The sequence below is a fragment of the Labeo rohita genome, chromosome 19 (genome assembly GCF_022985175.1).
Source record: "Labeo rohita strain BAU-BD-2019 chromosome 19, IGBB_LRoh.1.0, whole genome shotgun sequence".
In the NCBI taxonomy this organism is placed as follows: Eukaryota; Metazoa; Chordata; class Actinopteri; order Cypriniformes; family Cyprinidae; genus Labeo; species Labeo rohita.
The window spans coordinates 357,348-373,304 of NC_066887.1; the positions used below are offsets into that span (position 1 = coordinate 357,348).

The window sequence follows — 15,957 nt, forward strand, 5'->3', positions numbered from 1 at the left end:
GCAAAGACTAAGGAAGTGCAAGTAAGTCAAACGCTGTTTACAAACAAAAAGGTACAACAATGTCAGACGATTTTGAAGTTGTAGGAGAAAATGAGATGGAGTTTTTCGCCATTCTCTATATTTTTGAGCCAGAGTACACAGACAATGAACTTAGACGTGGTTCGTAGTGTCGTGGATGCACATCCCAGAGCCTGTGGTACACGAGCTTTTGTGCTTAAAAAGTATACAAATTTGTATTTTTCGAAGAAAATGACATATCGTTTCGCTAGATAAGACCCTTTTTCCTCGGCTGGGATTGTTTAGAGCCCTTTGAAGCTGCATTTAAACTACATTTTGGAAGTTCAAAATCGGGGCACCAATGAAATCCATTATATGGAGAAAAATCCTGAAATGCTTTCCTCAAATTTCTTCACAACTGAAGACAGAAAGACATGAACATCTTGGATGAGAAGGGGGTGAGTAAATTATTTGTTGTTCTGGAAGTGGAGTTCTCCTTTAACTAGCAATTTCTGAGTGAAAGCTGCTTCAAAGTAAATCCTACAACATGTTTTCCCAGTGTACCCACCACTGCAAAGAAACACCTGTATTTGGCTGGTGACGGGTGTTAATTTTTCTTATTCCATGGTGTGTTTGAATACTGGATTCTGATTGGCTGGCAGGTATGCAGGTATGCAGGTATGCAGTTTAATGCACAGGTAGTTCCAAGTCAGTTTAATCCCCGTTCTATAATAATGTGCTGCTTTAATTGATGCAAACACACACATCACTCGCACACAAACACACACACACACACACACACACACACAGAGAGAGAGAGAGAGGGGAGACTGCACATACGTACATACACTGCCCTCCAAAAGTTTGGAAACACCCCTGGCAAAGTGTGGTTTTGGACGATATCAGCATAAATCCTTATTTTTTTGGTGCAAATACATTAAAGTAACTTGACATTATTATTGAAGACCAGCAATAATAATTTTCATTTTGATTACATAATAATGGCAATATATACATGTCAAAGTCAGACATACCCCTTTGCCAGCTGTGATGCCTGGTTACTGGTTTAAACTTGGCACAGGTTTTTAAAAGATTTTTGGGTCCTCACACCTTAATAGCTTCAACAATTGATTGTCAATTAAGTTTAGAATACAATGAATATAGCCCCAGATTATGCAGAGCTGTAATAGCTGCTAATGGTGGATATTTTGATGAATCGAAGTTGAAGTTTTTTCTATGTATAAACTGTTTATGTAATAAAATATGTTTTTGTAGTTTGTGTTGTCCCTTATCAGTGAAAAATTATCACAAATTGAAAAGGATTCATGCCAATATTGTCCAAAACCCCACTTTTCTAGGGCGTTTCTCTCTTTCGATCTATAATTATTTGAAATAAATATTATAATTCAGTGGTTTTCAAACCAGTCCTGCGAGCACTCCCAACACTGCACATTTTGTAGGTCTCTCATATCCCACCCACTTCAGGTCTTGCTGTCTCTACTAATGAGCTGATAAGTTAAATCAGGTGTGATAGATGAGGGAGACGCAGTAAATGTGCAGTGTTGGGGGTGCTCACAGGACCGGTTTGAAAACCACTGCTATAATTAATTCAAATAAATGTAATCTTACTGCACTATTTCATCTCTGTGTCTGATTTGAAGCGGGCAGAATGCTAGAGCTGTGTGCCGTAACTGATGAAAATAACGGTATTTTTCACCCATTCATCAATATTACGCTGCAAAGAGCAATACTAGTTTTAACTTGTCTGTAACTTGGCAAAAGACCATGGAATAAGCGGGATAATCAATGGCTTGCTGTGCACTGAAAGCAACCACCTCTATGCCTCCGCGTCATGTAAAATCCTTTAATGCATGGAAAACTCTTAATTATCCCTTACATCATGAAGATATTTACAGTATATTGTACTTCAAATCAGTGTTTCCCAACCACTGTGCCGTGACAGGTTTTCCTATCTCTATTATATTTTGCTATTATTATTTTAAATCAGTGCTACTGGTCATTGTCATGTCTGTTTGTGAGTTTTACAAATATTTAACCAATGAAAAGTATTCGAAAGAGCTTGTGACTAAACCACGTAATGCCATTGGATCCTCAAATTGTCAGTCAAACCTCATAACTTTACCCCGCCTCCATTCATAGTGTCAAAGCCACTAGAAGGCAAGCCTGCAACCATTAGCCGAAAAAACGTAACGGCCAAATCTAACACTTTCGGTCTGTCATTATGTGGGAAAGGAGACCAGTGGCCGTTTTCTTTGAATGGGTGTCAATAGAAGAGAGGCTTCACTACGCTGAATAAACAGCTTTTTAGAGGAAACGGCTTATCATTTAATAAATCAACAGCCTGCTAATCTTCAATATGTTTTAAACTAAACAATACTTTTGGATTGAACTATTTTTAGAGTTTACCACGAAAAGAAATGCAGTTTTTTAAGAGAAGGCACTGACTTTTGGGACAGGTGGGATCCAGCTTACGGCACTTCTCATTCATTCCTACCCTGATAGCATACATACATCTCAGAGATGTCTATATGACGTCTGCATTTATCTGTAATGGTTTTTTACTCAAACACTATGTCTATAAAGGCTAATGTCTTTGTGTGTTTGAGGAGCGGAGAAGAGTTTTAGCATTTGCCGTCTAGTTGTAGCCAATATACTTTTGTACATTTTATATATCCTGTGCATAGCGGTTCATCTTTTATATCACAAGATTTTGGCCAAATGTATTATACAAGAAGTAAAAAACTGAGCGGCCATATAGCTACAAAAAGCTTTATAATCTATAAATTCATGAAAACATAATACAAATAATTTACTGCAGCTGTTAATGACAGACAAAACACATACCTCCGTCATTTGCTTGTCTAAAACCTCATTAACTCCATTTGAGTATGATTTTGTATGAAGTGCAAGTATCTGTGTTTTTCTTTTTTTTTCTTTTAATGCTTAGTGGTGTGCTGTGGGATTTTATACTTTTAAAGTCTGCCGTGGCAGAAAAAAGGTTGGGAAACACTGGTCCAAATAACTTCAAAGAGTACACAGACATTATATACGTGAAAAAAGTTATTACCATGTCATTATTGGTACTTTCTTGTTAGTACTGTGGTGTCTTCCACCTCAAACACAGCACCGGACTCTCAGTCTGACTCAGGTGTATCTGAACAGCTGAGGATCATGGGATGTGATGAGCTATTAGTTAATTTGGTAGCGGGAATAAAATGATTTTATTAAATATAGACCCATTGACATGGCAACAGCAGTGTGAACGAGGACAACAGATGGTGTTTTCATTAGAAGAATGCGTCGGATAAAGAATAAACCAGCTGACTTTGTTAACATATCCTCTCTGGGCTGATCATATTACATGTTTTCTGATATTATTGCAGACAAACGCTGCCTATGTGAGAAAAAAAAGTCAAAGCTCAACATGGAAAAAGTAAACCCATTTAGAGGAACATATTAAATACAATCAATGCAGCCACAGACTGAAAACTGCCTTTCTGCACGATTGTTGGAGTCTTCTGAAAAAGCTTTCACTACTTCCTTTAAGTTCACATAAGACTAAGTATTATGATGCACAGTAGAAACAAGCCTATCAAACAAGTAAGTATTGATTGCAGTCTCATTTTATCGTTCAGTGGTTAGCAGTGAAGCACAGTTGAAAAGCACAGACTTTGAAACCACCACACCAAGGTATACTGAAATTACCTAGCTCATGGGACATGTTTAGAAAATGTGGCTGACCAGGGGCCAGTGAATAAAGTTACCTGCCAGTAATAACAATTAGGGCTGTAACAAATTTAACACACCCGGCCCCACCCCAGTCAGACCTGTACGGGATCTTACATGGCATGCAGTTGCTGATGAACATAATGCACTTAACTGCAGAATATATGCCCCTAAAATTCAAGATACCATGGCAAAAATGCCCCTGTATGTGTTTTTGTCTATGTAATATCATATTACATAGTTTAGCAATATCACACACACAAGTGTGCTGTTTTTTTCTTGAATATCTACACAATTGCAAAAAAAGATATTGATTTTATACAACAGTATTAATAAGAAGTTAACACTGGGTTACATTTTAGACAATTTTATCGTCTGTTTTTGCTCAATTTCACCAACAAAAAATAGTTCGAAAGCTACTGTAGAACCTCTGTGTGTCTGAGCAACACACTGTGCTGTTTCATTATTGAATGAATCCACTTGTTTGAACGAATCGAGAGAGCCATTCATAAATAGTCACTTGCTTCATTTCTGAGTGAATCATTTAAACAAATCAGTTGACTGAATGACTCACTCATAAAGACAATGACTTTTAAAACCCATTCATCCCATATTCTAAACATATTCAATTCGAATTGCAGTTTAAATGCATTCTTGCCACCTCTGATCAGTTGATATACCTAAAAGCCACTTCAGCTGCAGCTCCTGAAAAGTATGTTATGGCTGCACTGTAGCTATAAATGTTTATGTGTAATAAATTACATATTGAATCATATAGTTCTTTCTAAAACATTTTGTAATGCCTATTCAACACTTTTCTCATTTATCACAATAACAAACTTTACATTTTGGGGGGTAATTTCCCAGCCAAAATTCAATTAATTAATCGGCACATCATGTAATTCATTTGATTAGAAATTCCAGTTTCTTGACAACCCTTGTGATAATATTTGATGTTGTTGTTGTAAAATGTGCAGTAACCAACTATCACATATATATCACATGAGTGCCAGTCAGTTTTTTAAAAGGCCATTTTCATTTATCAAGAACAATGGATTTACACTGAATTCAACTAAATTATACTTACATTAAAAAGCCAACCTTAAAAATGAAAATACTTACACTATATAGTACATTGAAAATACTCAAGTACTTTCAACTTTCAGTGTGTCAGCTTACTATGTTCACTTCACATGCAAATATCTTCTAAAGAATATGCCGACTGCACATTCACTGAGGTCAGGTGTATATTCCTCAGACCAGCTGTTATTGAACTGTCTGCAGTCAAGCTTTTGACATCTGCACTTATCACAAGTCTTTACTGGCACAAGACTTTGTGTAAGAATTTAAGTGTAAGAACTTCGGAATGCAGAAATTATTGGAATGGTGAGGCTTAATTAGCGCTTCTCTGACTGTGTCAGCATCTATTTCGTGAAGGTAAGCATGTCAGCTGTGCAGTGTTGGGGAAAGTTCCTTTTAAAAGTAATGCATTACAATTTTGCGTTACACCCTGAAAAAGTAACAAATTGTGTTACTTAGTTACTTTTTATGGAAAGTAATGCGTTACATTACTTTTGTGTTACTTTAAATCTGAGCAGGGCTTGCTTCTTTGTTTTTGATAAATTAATGTACGTTCACATTTAGTCTAGAATACAGTAACATCATGTTTACTCCCAATTTCCTGACAGGAGACTTGTCAATTAATAAATGGGGAAAAAAGTAACTGACGTTACTTATTTGAAAAAGTAACTCAGATATTTTCCTAGAAATTCAAAAGTAATTTGTTACTTTATTAGTTACTTGAAAAAAGTAATATTATTACGTAACTCGCGTTACTCGTAATGCGTTACCCCCAACACTGCAGCTGTGTGGATGCTAGGGTCGTGTTGACAATGTTGATTTCTCATTTTTAATCTTCATTTTGATGAACCAAGGTCTTTCAGTCTATGCTGTTTTGAGCTGATGCGTGAACAAAACTTCACTAAACATTTGTAGCATGCATACCATTCAATAATCATAATAAGCTTTGTGCTTTGTTTCATATGCAGCAAAGTTTCAGCTTTCAAATTCTGTCATTTATATAACGACACATGATCCAATCACTAGGGGTGTTGAAATTAATCAGTGCATCGCAATGCGGACATGGACGATTCTGCATTAATGCAGTAACAGACCATAATCGATTAGAGCCGACTGACGTCATTGACATTGTCACGAGTATTAAAAATGCACTCTCTATTTTTAAATCTGAGATCCGGGCACATTTTAGAAAAAGCAAGCATAGTGCGGAAAAAAAAACATGTTTAGAATAATCAATTCTGAGCTTGGCTTTGTCCCGCATATAGCACTTGTTTACGCTAAATACAACTGCGGTGTGTGCTTTTACCTGCCGTTATTTCAGTGTTTTACTTTAGATATGCTTTCATTTATGCTGTTTGGAATGCAGTATGTATAAGATGCACGAAACTCACGTGCGCTTTGTGTTTGTTTGTCCTGAAGCTCACAACTCTGGTTAAATGCACGTGCATGAAATTGACGTGTAAACAGTTTTTTTTTCAGTTTTTTCAGAACAGGACAACACATCTGATATGTCGAAACAGATCTGTGCATTAGTGTGAATGCAGCCTATTAAAGATGCCACTGTTTATAAACTCATCAGGTATAATCAAACTTTTCCTCAAAAAAACATAACTTTGGTTGTCCGTAAACTTTCGGATACTGAAAGTACTTTTTGTTTATCACTTGTAATTGTCTTTTACCTCCTGTATTACTTTATATTTGCTTGTATGTTTGGAAGCTATATTTACTTGGTTTAATTCTTAACAATTGTTTTGATTTATTATTAATTTGTAATCATTTTAAAAAAGTAGCCTGCTTATATAATTTAATAAAAACGCGCAAAATAAATTTGATGTTGTTGCGGCTTCCTATTTGCACAGAAACAGGTGATGAAATGTTCTTTACTCGTCAGCTGGAAATAAAGTCATTGTCCACACTGAATACGTCTTTTACTTTGCTTGTTTAATTAAAGAAAGGCGGTTTACAATAAAAACACAGAGATTCATGGTTCAACGACGGTAAGAACCATGTATTTCCGCCACCTGTTCACCGACACACACAATCATGAGGTTTAAATGTCATATGACCTACACCAACTCCTCCCATCCCACACCACCATCTAGTGGTTAAAAAAATTACATTTAGCTCTTACAGATATAATCGCGATGCATCGTGATATTGAATCGAATCGTTGATGTGATAATCATAATCTAACTGAATTGTGAAACCAGTGCCGATTCACACCTTACCGGTCACCTTCTTCCTCTACTAGATACAGCATGAAATTAACATGAATGAACATTAGAATGTATGTTGAAAGAAACAGTACAACTGAATGATTTTACTTTTCATGTAATCACTCAATCTGTGGAAAAACTGTGGAAAGCACTAATAAAAACCTTGTAAACAATATGTCACAAAATGTTGTTTACCTCAGGAAAGTCAGTCAATGTCCATAGCTTCTTAGTCAGCTAGAAAAAAGAAAAAAAAGAAAGAGAAACATTTTGACAAACCATTTTCACAACAATTATGTGATAAATGTAATATAAAAACTGTGTGTGCATGATTTAAATGTATACATACACAACTCAGTTTTATGTAAGTGCTGATTATTAAATAAACTTTTTTTGTTTGTTTGTTTAAGTGAACACTTTAATTTTGCTTTATATAAATCTGCTAAATCTGTTCTTACCAGAAAGATGTGGGAACGTTTAGTCCTGCCAGGGCTGATATGCACAAATCCCTCCCAACATGAAAATCTAGAACGAAGTGGTGAGAGTGATTAGAATACACGTTTGAGCAATCTGTCCAGACACATGACAAATTAACAACAAATAAATAATTATGAAGGTTAACACCAAATATTGTTTCATAACAACTGCAAATGATCCATTAAGTATGCACAATTTGTTCCTTGTACGCATTTTTTCTTTACTTCTGGGCTGTCCTGCACCAGCCAGACAACCGCCAATGATAATACAGATATAATGGATAGCTCTCTTTAAGCGTTATAAACCTTCTTGGTTCAGACAAACATGTAATCCTAACCCCAAACATACACCAACTTGAGGAACCTGACATATTGGACCAAACAAACAAACACAGAAATGTTATGAAAGCACTGGAGAGCCAGCACTGTAAAAAATAAAGGAAATTTAACAGTAAAATGCTGTTTTCATATAATAACAGTAAGTTACTGTATTTTGCGATGCATTGTGGGATATGTTGATCAGCAACAGTATGACACTGTTGTTTAACAGCATAATACCATATTTTCCATTGTACATGTGCAGGGAAAGGAAGACATTTTGGTTTATCTGCACGAGGTCATTTTACAGCTCTGCCTTTTATTGTTTTATTTCTAAAGTACTTATTACTTTTAAAAATTAATGTTTCAACATCCAATTAAGCTTTTGGGATTTAAATTGGATTTGTGACCGTGTTTTAATCAGCAAGTTACCACAGGAGCGTCAGCTCTTCGTACAGATTGGCATCATATAACACACAACTGGTAAGAAACTTTTTTTTTTCTCTAACCCGCAGTAAAAATATGACGTTTTGTGAAATGATGTTTTTGTTTTTTCTTTTGTGGTTACAATTTTAGTGTGAGGTTCAAACCGGCTATTATCTGCTGCAGTTATTTGCAACCGCACTTTTGGTTTTAACTTACCGCGTACACTTCTAAATATTAACATTATAAAGAGCCAGCAAAGCATAATTTGATGAAAGGATAGCATGTTTTAATCATGGAACAGTAACCGAGTAAGATATGATAGCATTGTTAGCTCGTTAGCATATACTCCGACTGCATTTTATTTGTTATTTATTACCATCACACAATTTCTGTAACTAAAACACTCTGATCTTCATCTAAGCAAAAGATACATGTGTATGAACAAAATTCATAATTCTTGCACGATTACTGTGAACGTATTAAAAGCGCTGCTAGCGATTGCAAAAATAGCAGCAGATGGACCGAAAGAATCTGTCGGTTTTTATTTTATTTTTAAACTTTATTTCAATGTTTTGTGTGTGGGATATCTGTAATTAGTTAACTAGAGAAGCTATCTATTCTTTACATTATGTTTTCCTTATCTCTGTAGTTCAAAGGCTGACTTTGTAGAGAAGCAAATTATTCATTCTTTAAGAAAATGTAAGTTTGCCTATTGTTTGTTCAAGAAATCATTCACTAAAAATCTCATTATTTACTCAACCTTATGCTGTCTTAAACTCATATGACTTTCTCTTGGAAGACAAATGAAGATATTGTCCTGGAGAACTGATGTCTGTTTTGCCCATATGGAAGGCCAGTGGGAACCAAACCTTCAAGCTCCAAAAGGAACATAAAGGTATGATTAATTACCAGTAATTTTGTCTGATATCAAAATATCAGACCAAAGAACCACAAATTAGAACCTGGAACTGCAAAATTCAAAATTGTTTTCACCCAAACAAATTGAATCACTTCAGAAAACTGGCTAAACCATGCTATTAATTACCTTTATCCTCCATTTACTGTATATCTGTTGGTATTAAAGTTTGTCCCCCATTTTCTTTTGCATTGTAGGGACAAACAGACATCACATCTCCATTAAATATCATCTATCGCATCATCAGAGTTTAAATCAGCATACGGGTAAGTAAATAGGAAAATTATCAGTTTTGAATTCTACTCTGAGTAAAATAGTTTTATTGCCTCTGTAGAATATTGCAACAAGTAGCACATTAGTTTTTTGTTGTTGTTGTTGTTGTTGTTGATTATTTTAAATTGTTTTCTTTACTAATAGATGTCTGCCACTCCTTCTGGCCTTGAGAAAATGGGTAACCTGCCTGTGACTCCTAGCTAGATCCTTCTTGGCAAGTATATGTCTGCTTTTTGTTTCACTAAAACAAAGCTACTACATTACTTTCTATGACTTGTGCAGTGTATTCCGAGGCTTCAGTCAAAGGAGAAGTCCACTTCCAGAACAACAATTTACAAATAATTTACTCACTTCCTTGTTATCCAAGATGCTCATGTCTTTCTGTCTTCAGTCGTACAGAAATTATGGTTTTTGAGGACGCATTTCAGGATTTTTCTCCATATAATGGACTTCATTGGTGCCCTGATTTTGAACTTCTAAAATATAGTTTAAATGCAGCTTCAAAGGGCTCTAAATGATCCCAGCCGAGGAAGAAGGGTCTTTGACTGAAATGATTGGTCATTTTTTTCAAAAAATAAAAATGTATACTTTTTAAGCACAAAAGCTTGTGTAGCACAGGCTCTGGGATGCGCGTCCACAATGCTATGAATTAGTGATAGGTCGTTCTTGAACTATTTGTTCATTTTAAACAAATCTTTAATGTGACTCGGGAAGAATGAGTCATCTCGGGGAGTGATTCGTTCATTCACACATGCGCAACATCCTATTAAGTTCTGCACTGAAATTAGTTCACCTCTTTCGAGTCTTCGGGTTTTTTGAGTCGTTCGTTCATCTTATGGGTCTGTCACGTGATGAACGAACGACTCAAACCTGCAAACTTGTCAGATAAGAGGTGAGGTGAGCTAATCATAGACTAAAGACCCAGGTAAACAATGAATGAATCTTTTCTGTTTCTTATAGCATTATAGTTTTGTCTTGTTTGTAGTGTGATCAACGTTTGTGTAAGCAGTAGATGTATTAGGGAAGTGACACGTAACATTTTAATTATATTTTGCTAAAATGAACGAAATGAACAAAATGACTTGAAAAAAGATTTGTTCATTTTGCTGAACGAGACTCAAAGGTCCGAGTCGGTAAAATGATCCGAACTTCCCATCACTACTATGAATCACGTCTGTTCATCGTCTGTGTACTCCGGCTCAAAAAGATAGAGTATGGAGAAAAACTCCATCTTATTTTTCTCCTATAACTTCAGAATCGTCTGACATCGTTGTACCTTTTTGTTTGTAAACAGCGTTTGACTTACTTGCACTTTCTTAGTCTTTGCGCATTCGCTTTGTAAACACTGGGTCTGTAGTTAAAGCGTGACCTTTCGACGCGATTCAATAGCACGTAGTGTCGTGAACGCGCATCTCAGAGCCTGTGCTACACGAACTTTTGTGTTTAAAAAGTATACAAATTTTTATTTTCCAAAAAAAAAAAGACCAATCTTTTCGCTAGATTCTTCCTCGGCTGGGATCGTTCAGAATTCATTGAAGCTGTATTTAAACTACATTTTGGAAGTTCAAAATCTGGGCACCAATCAAGTCCATTATATGGAGAAAAATCCTGAAATGCTTTCCTTAAAACACATAATTTCTTTACAACTGAAGACAGAAAGACATGAACATCTTGGATGACAAGGGGGTGAGTAAATTATTTGTGAATTGTTGTTCTGGAAGTGGACTTCTTTAATTATCGGCTAGTTTTTAGTTACAAAGTTCAATTTGACCAAATCAAATTATACACAAGAATATGTTCTGAAGCTTTTCTCCTCTAATTTTTCAGATACTTTATTGGAATAAATCCAGAAAAGAGGATCAAAGCTGCATGGAGAAAAGAGGTGTCTAAAATAACTGGAAAAACTACAGAAGACCCAAGATGATGAAGAAGAACGTCAGTCCAGAAGTATCTCATCCTTAACTCAACCTTATGCTGTCTCAAACCAGTAGGACTTTCTCTGAGAGGACAAATTAAGATATTGTCATAGAGAAATGTTTGCCCATACAATGGAAGACAAATGGGAACCAAACATTTGAGCTCCAAAAGGAACATAAAGGTACGATTAATTAAAGACAATAGTCATTTCATCTGATATCTTTTATAAAACATTTGTTTAAAAAAAAAAAAAAAAAACATTAGCTGGTGTTCCCTGAAGCCTAATTTGAGAGTACATCTGTATTTTATGAATAAATAAAGACTTATGCATGTTTGTATGTTTATATGCATGCCTGTTTTAGGGAATATTGTAACAGTTTATCTAGTGTTATATCAGAATAAAATAAAATAGAAATAGAAAATGCAGGGTATAATATGCATTGAAAATTGAGATCATGGAATTATGAGTAGTATGTATTTTAACAGATACAGTATACTGTAGATGACAAAACGGCATTTTGCTGTTAATTTCAAAAACAGTAGCACATTGTATTTTTACAGTAAAATGCTGGCAACCACAGCTGCCAGTAGATTACCGTTTTTTACAGGGATTTTTTTTTACAGTGTAATATGTAATTTAACAGATATATGCTGCTAAATTACAGTTGTATACTGTAGATGACAAAATGGCATTTTGCTGTTAATTTCAAAAACAGTAGCACACTGTATTTTTACAGTATAATGCTGGCAACCACAGCTGCCAGTAGATTACCGTTTTACAGGGACATTTTTTACAGTGAGTGTTTACACTCTTCAGAAAGCCTAAACCTACAAATGGCCTACTTGTTAGTTAAGACTACACATTAATTTGGGATGGGTGAAAGTACACGCATGCACACACTTCACCCTTAAGATACTTTCACAGACACTGTCAAAAACAAAAGTGTAATATATAACGACTCTATTATGCAGCCTCCAGTTTACAGTAAGCAGTAAGTACGAGCCCCGTCTGTGTTTGTATAGCAGGATATGTTCATGGCAGAGCGCAGGGATTCAGGAAACCAGCCTTCCAGATGTGGCGTTCCCTGCCGCCCCATCTCTCCCCTGAGGAGCATTACCATCTGCTTGACCTCTGCTGATCACCAGATGGAACAATCCACACTGCTTCCCCATAACATCAGAGGAGGATGTCCTTCAAGAGCCTTTTCAAAACACCTCAGTCAGTTCTAGTCAAACCACTCGAGTGATCTGGCCTCAAGTCACGTTCAAGTAAGAGAAACAGTTTGGAAGGTCTTCAAGGAGATGGTTTGGGTTTAAGGAATATATAAACTAGTAACTCATTGTGAGTCAGGCTTATAAAAGAAGTTCACCCGCTAAAAGAAAAGTGTCATTTTTACAGTGAAAACCCAGCCATCAGCCAAGCTCTGAAATATAATTCAGATAAATGGATTGCCAAGGCCTCATGCCAAGTTTGATGTCACTGATGCCACTGATTCTCGAATGTGTTGTAACCAAATGTGATGCACCAGCTGTATGCAATGAAAAATGTGCTTTGAGAACTGCAGCAATTTGAGTTTCATGACAGAACTTTGTATCAAAACATAAGGGATCATAAAAATGTTTAACGGATTTTTTAAAAATGACCCCATTTAAAAGTCTAAATACCTTTGAATCTTAAGACTGCGTTTTGTTACCAGGACAAGCTACAACTGTTTTCATCATTTGTGATAGTTGTTCATGAGTCTTCTGTTTGTCAAGTCAAGTAACCTTTATTTATATAGCATTTTTAACGTGCCAAAGCAGCGTCACAGTATTGGAAAATAGTTTGTCGATAATGCAAGAGGACAATAGTAAAAACTCAAATTTCCATTTAAAGTCAGTTTATAATTGATTCAGTGTCCTGAGCAGTTCAACTGCCTGCTGTTCTTCAGAAAGATTCTCCAGTATTCCCCATATTCTTCTGCATATCTGACCGCTTTCCAACGTGTACATTTTTCTTATTTTGTGGAAGATCATACTTTTATTTATTTATTTATTTATTACTGCTTTTCAGAAGCAACATAAATACCAACATGCTTCCCAGAAGACAAAATAATTACAATTTACCCTGATCATCCAGTTCAAAAAGTTACACCCTCCAGCTCTTGACTCATCATGTTACGTCAGTAAATGTTTTAACCTTTTGTAATAGTTGTTTATGAGTCCCTCAATTGTCCTCATTGTGAAAAGATGGATCTCAAAAACAAAACATCACTGTAGGAAAGGTGTCAAATATGCAGAAGATGCTCAAAAAAACTAAAAAAAAATCTGGATCTGAAGGATTTTTCTGAAAACAAAAACTGCTTAGGACAAGCAAGGAACTCATAACTATTACAAAAAAAAAAAAGGCAGTTGTTAATCATCCAAGTAATGACACAGCATTACAAGTCTAAAGTATGTAGCCTACATTTTTGAATGCCGTCTTTTTTTATCAGTTCAGTTATTTTATCTTGTGAAGTATACAGTATCTCACAAAAGTGAGTACACCCCTCACATTTCAGCAATCATTTTAGTATATCTTCTCAAGGGACAATACTATAGAAATGAAACTTGGATATATTTTAGAGTAGTCAATGTGCAGTTTGTATAGCAGTGTATATTTACTGTCCCCTGAAAATAACTCAACATACAGCCAAACTGTCAAAACAGCTGGCAACAAAAGTGAGTACACCCTAAGTGAACTTGTCAAACCTGTGTCCAAAGTGTCAATATTTTGGGTCAAACCATTGTTATCTAGCACTGCCTTAATTATTCTGTGCATGGAATTCACCAGAGCTGCACAAGTTGTTGCTGGGATCCTCTTCAGATCCTCTATAATGACATCATGGAGCTGCTGGATGTTAGACACATGGTGCTTCTCCACCTTCCGCTTGAGGATGCCCAATAGGTGCTCAATAGGGTTCAAGTCAGATCACCTTCACCTGCACCTTCCTCAGCAAGGCAGTTGTCATCTTGGTGGTGTGTTTGGGGTCATTATCATGTTGGAAAATTGCCGTTCGGCCCAGTTTCTGAATTGAAGGCATCATGTTCTACTTCAGAAATGTACTGTACATAATGGAATCCATGTTTCCCTCAATGAACTGCAGCCCCCCCAGTACCAGCAGCACTCACGCAGCTCCAGACCATGATGCTACCACCACCATGCTTGACTGTAGGAGAGAGAAATTTTTCTTGGTACTTCTCACCAGGGCATCACCACACATGCTGGACACCATCTGAGCCAAACAAGTTTATCTTAGTCTCATCAGACCATAGGACATAGTTCCAGTAATTCATGCTCTTGGACAGGTTGTCTTCAGCAAATTGTTTGTGGGCTTTCTTATAAGCCAGCTTCAGAAGAGGCTTCCTTCTCGGATGACACCAGTGCAAACCGAATGCAGTGTGCAGCGTATGGTCTGAGCACTGACAAGCGGACCTTCTACTTCTGCAACCTCTAAAGCAATGCTGGCAGCACTCATGCATCTGTTTTTTGAAGCCAGGTTCTGCACCTGACGCACAGAACAAGCACTCAACTTCGTTGATCGACCCTTGCAAGGCCTATTCTGAATGGAACCCATCTTGGAAAACCTCTGTATGACCCTGGCCACAGTACTGTAACTCAGTTTCAGGTTGTTACTGAACCTCTTATAGTCTAGGCCAATTTTGTGGAGAGCAACAATTCTAATTCTCAAATCTTCAGAGAGTTCTTTGCCATGAGGTGCCTTGTTGAACATCCAGTGATCAGTATGAGAGAATTGTACTCAAAGCACCAAATTTTAACTGCTCTAATACAAGATACACAACATTGTATGGTCCTGTCAAGCAGAGAAAACATGAACATGATGAATAGGACATGTGGCTTTGCATGGTTAAATGACCTAGTGCTGTTATCACTTAGGGTGTACTCACTTTTGTTGCCAGCTATTTTGACAATAATGGCTGTATGTTGAGTTATTTTCAGGGGACAGTAAATATACACTGCTATACAAACTGCACATTGACTACTCTAAAAGATATCCAAGTTTCATTTCTATAGTATTGTTCCTTGAGAAGATATACTAAAAACATTGCTGAAATTTGAGGGGTGTACTCACTTTTGTGAGATACTGTATGTAAACATCTGTTATGTAAAATAGCTTATTCAATAAAGTACTAAATCAAATTTATGATCCCTCTTAGTTTGTTAAAATGGGTTATATACGCTTATAAACAGAACTGTAATTACTAAATGACTAAATTAAAATTACAGTAAAAAAAAGTTCATTGTGAAGTAGCAAGACTGAGCTTTCAAAATGTGCAACATTTCACACATAATTAAAGTGGTGAGAGAGAGAGAGAGAGAAATGAAAGCATGAAAGCAATAGAAAGTAAACAAGAGAAAAAAAACAACTATTTGTTTATGTGATGTGGTGTGTTTACCCTGAAGACTCTTAATCACATGTAATGGGTTGACTAATGAGCTGTTTTCTACTATGTTTGTGAATGGGGAGACGAAGGGAACACAAGCACACATGCATCATTTTCAGAACGTGGAAACGAATGCTGCCTAATGCAAGCATATTAGGCGAGTGTTGAC

The 15,957-nt window shown here is 36.2% G+C and overlaps 1 protein-coding gene across 4 annotated transcripts in view; it reads right to left on the reverse strand.

Moving 5' to 3' along the window:
* Window positions 1-15,957, reverse strand: part of thrb (thyroid hormone receptor beta) — a 117,782-nt gene that overhangs the window by 43,126 nt on the left and 58,699 nt on the right. For all 4 annotated transcript variants that reach the window (XM_051137335.1, XM_051137336.1, XM_051137337.1 and 1 more), the window contains 2 exons: window positions 7,496-7,562; window positions 7,236-7,274 (listed from right to left, as the gene is read on the reverse strand). The gene's annotated coding sequence lies outside the window, so the exon portion shown is untranslated. The remainder of the gene's footprint in view (window positions 1-7,235; window positions 7,275-7,495; window positions 7,563-15,957) is intronic.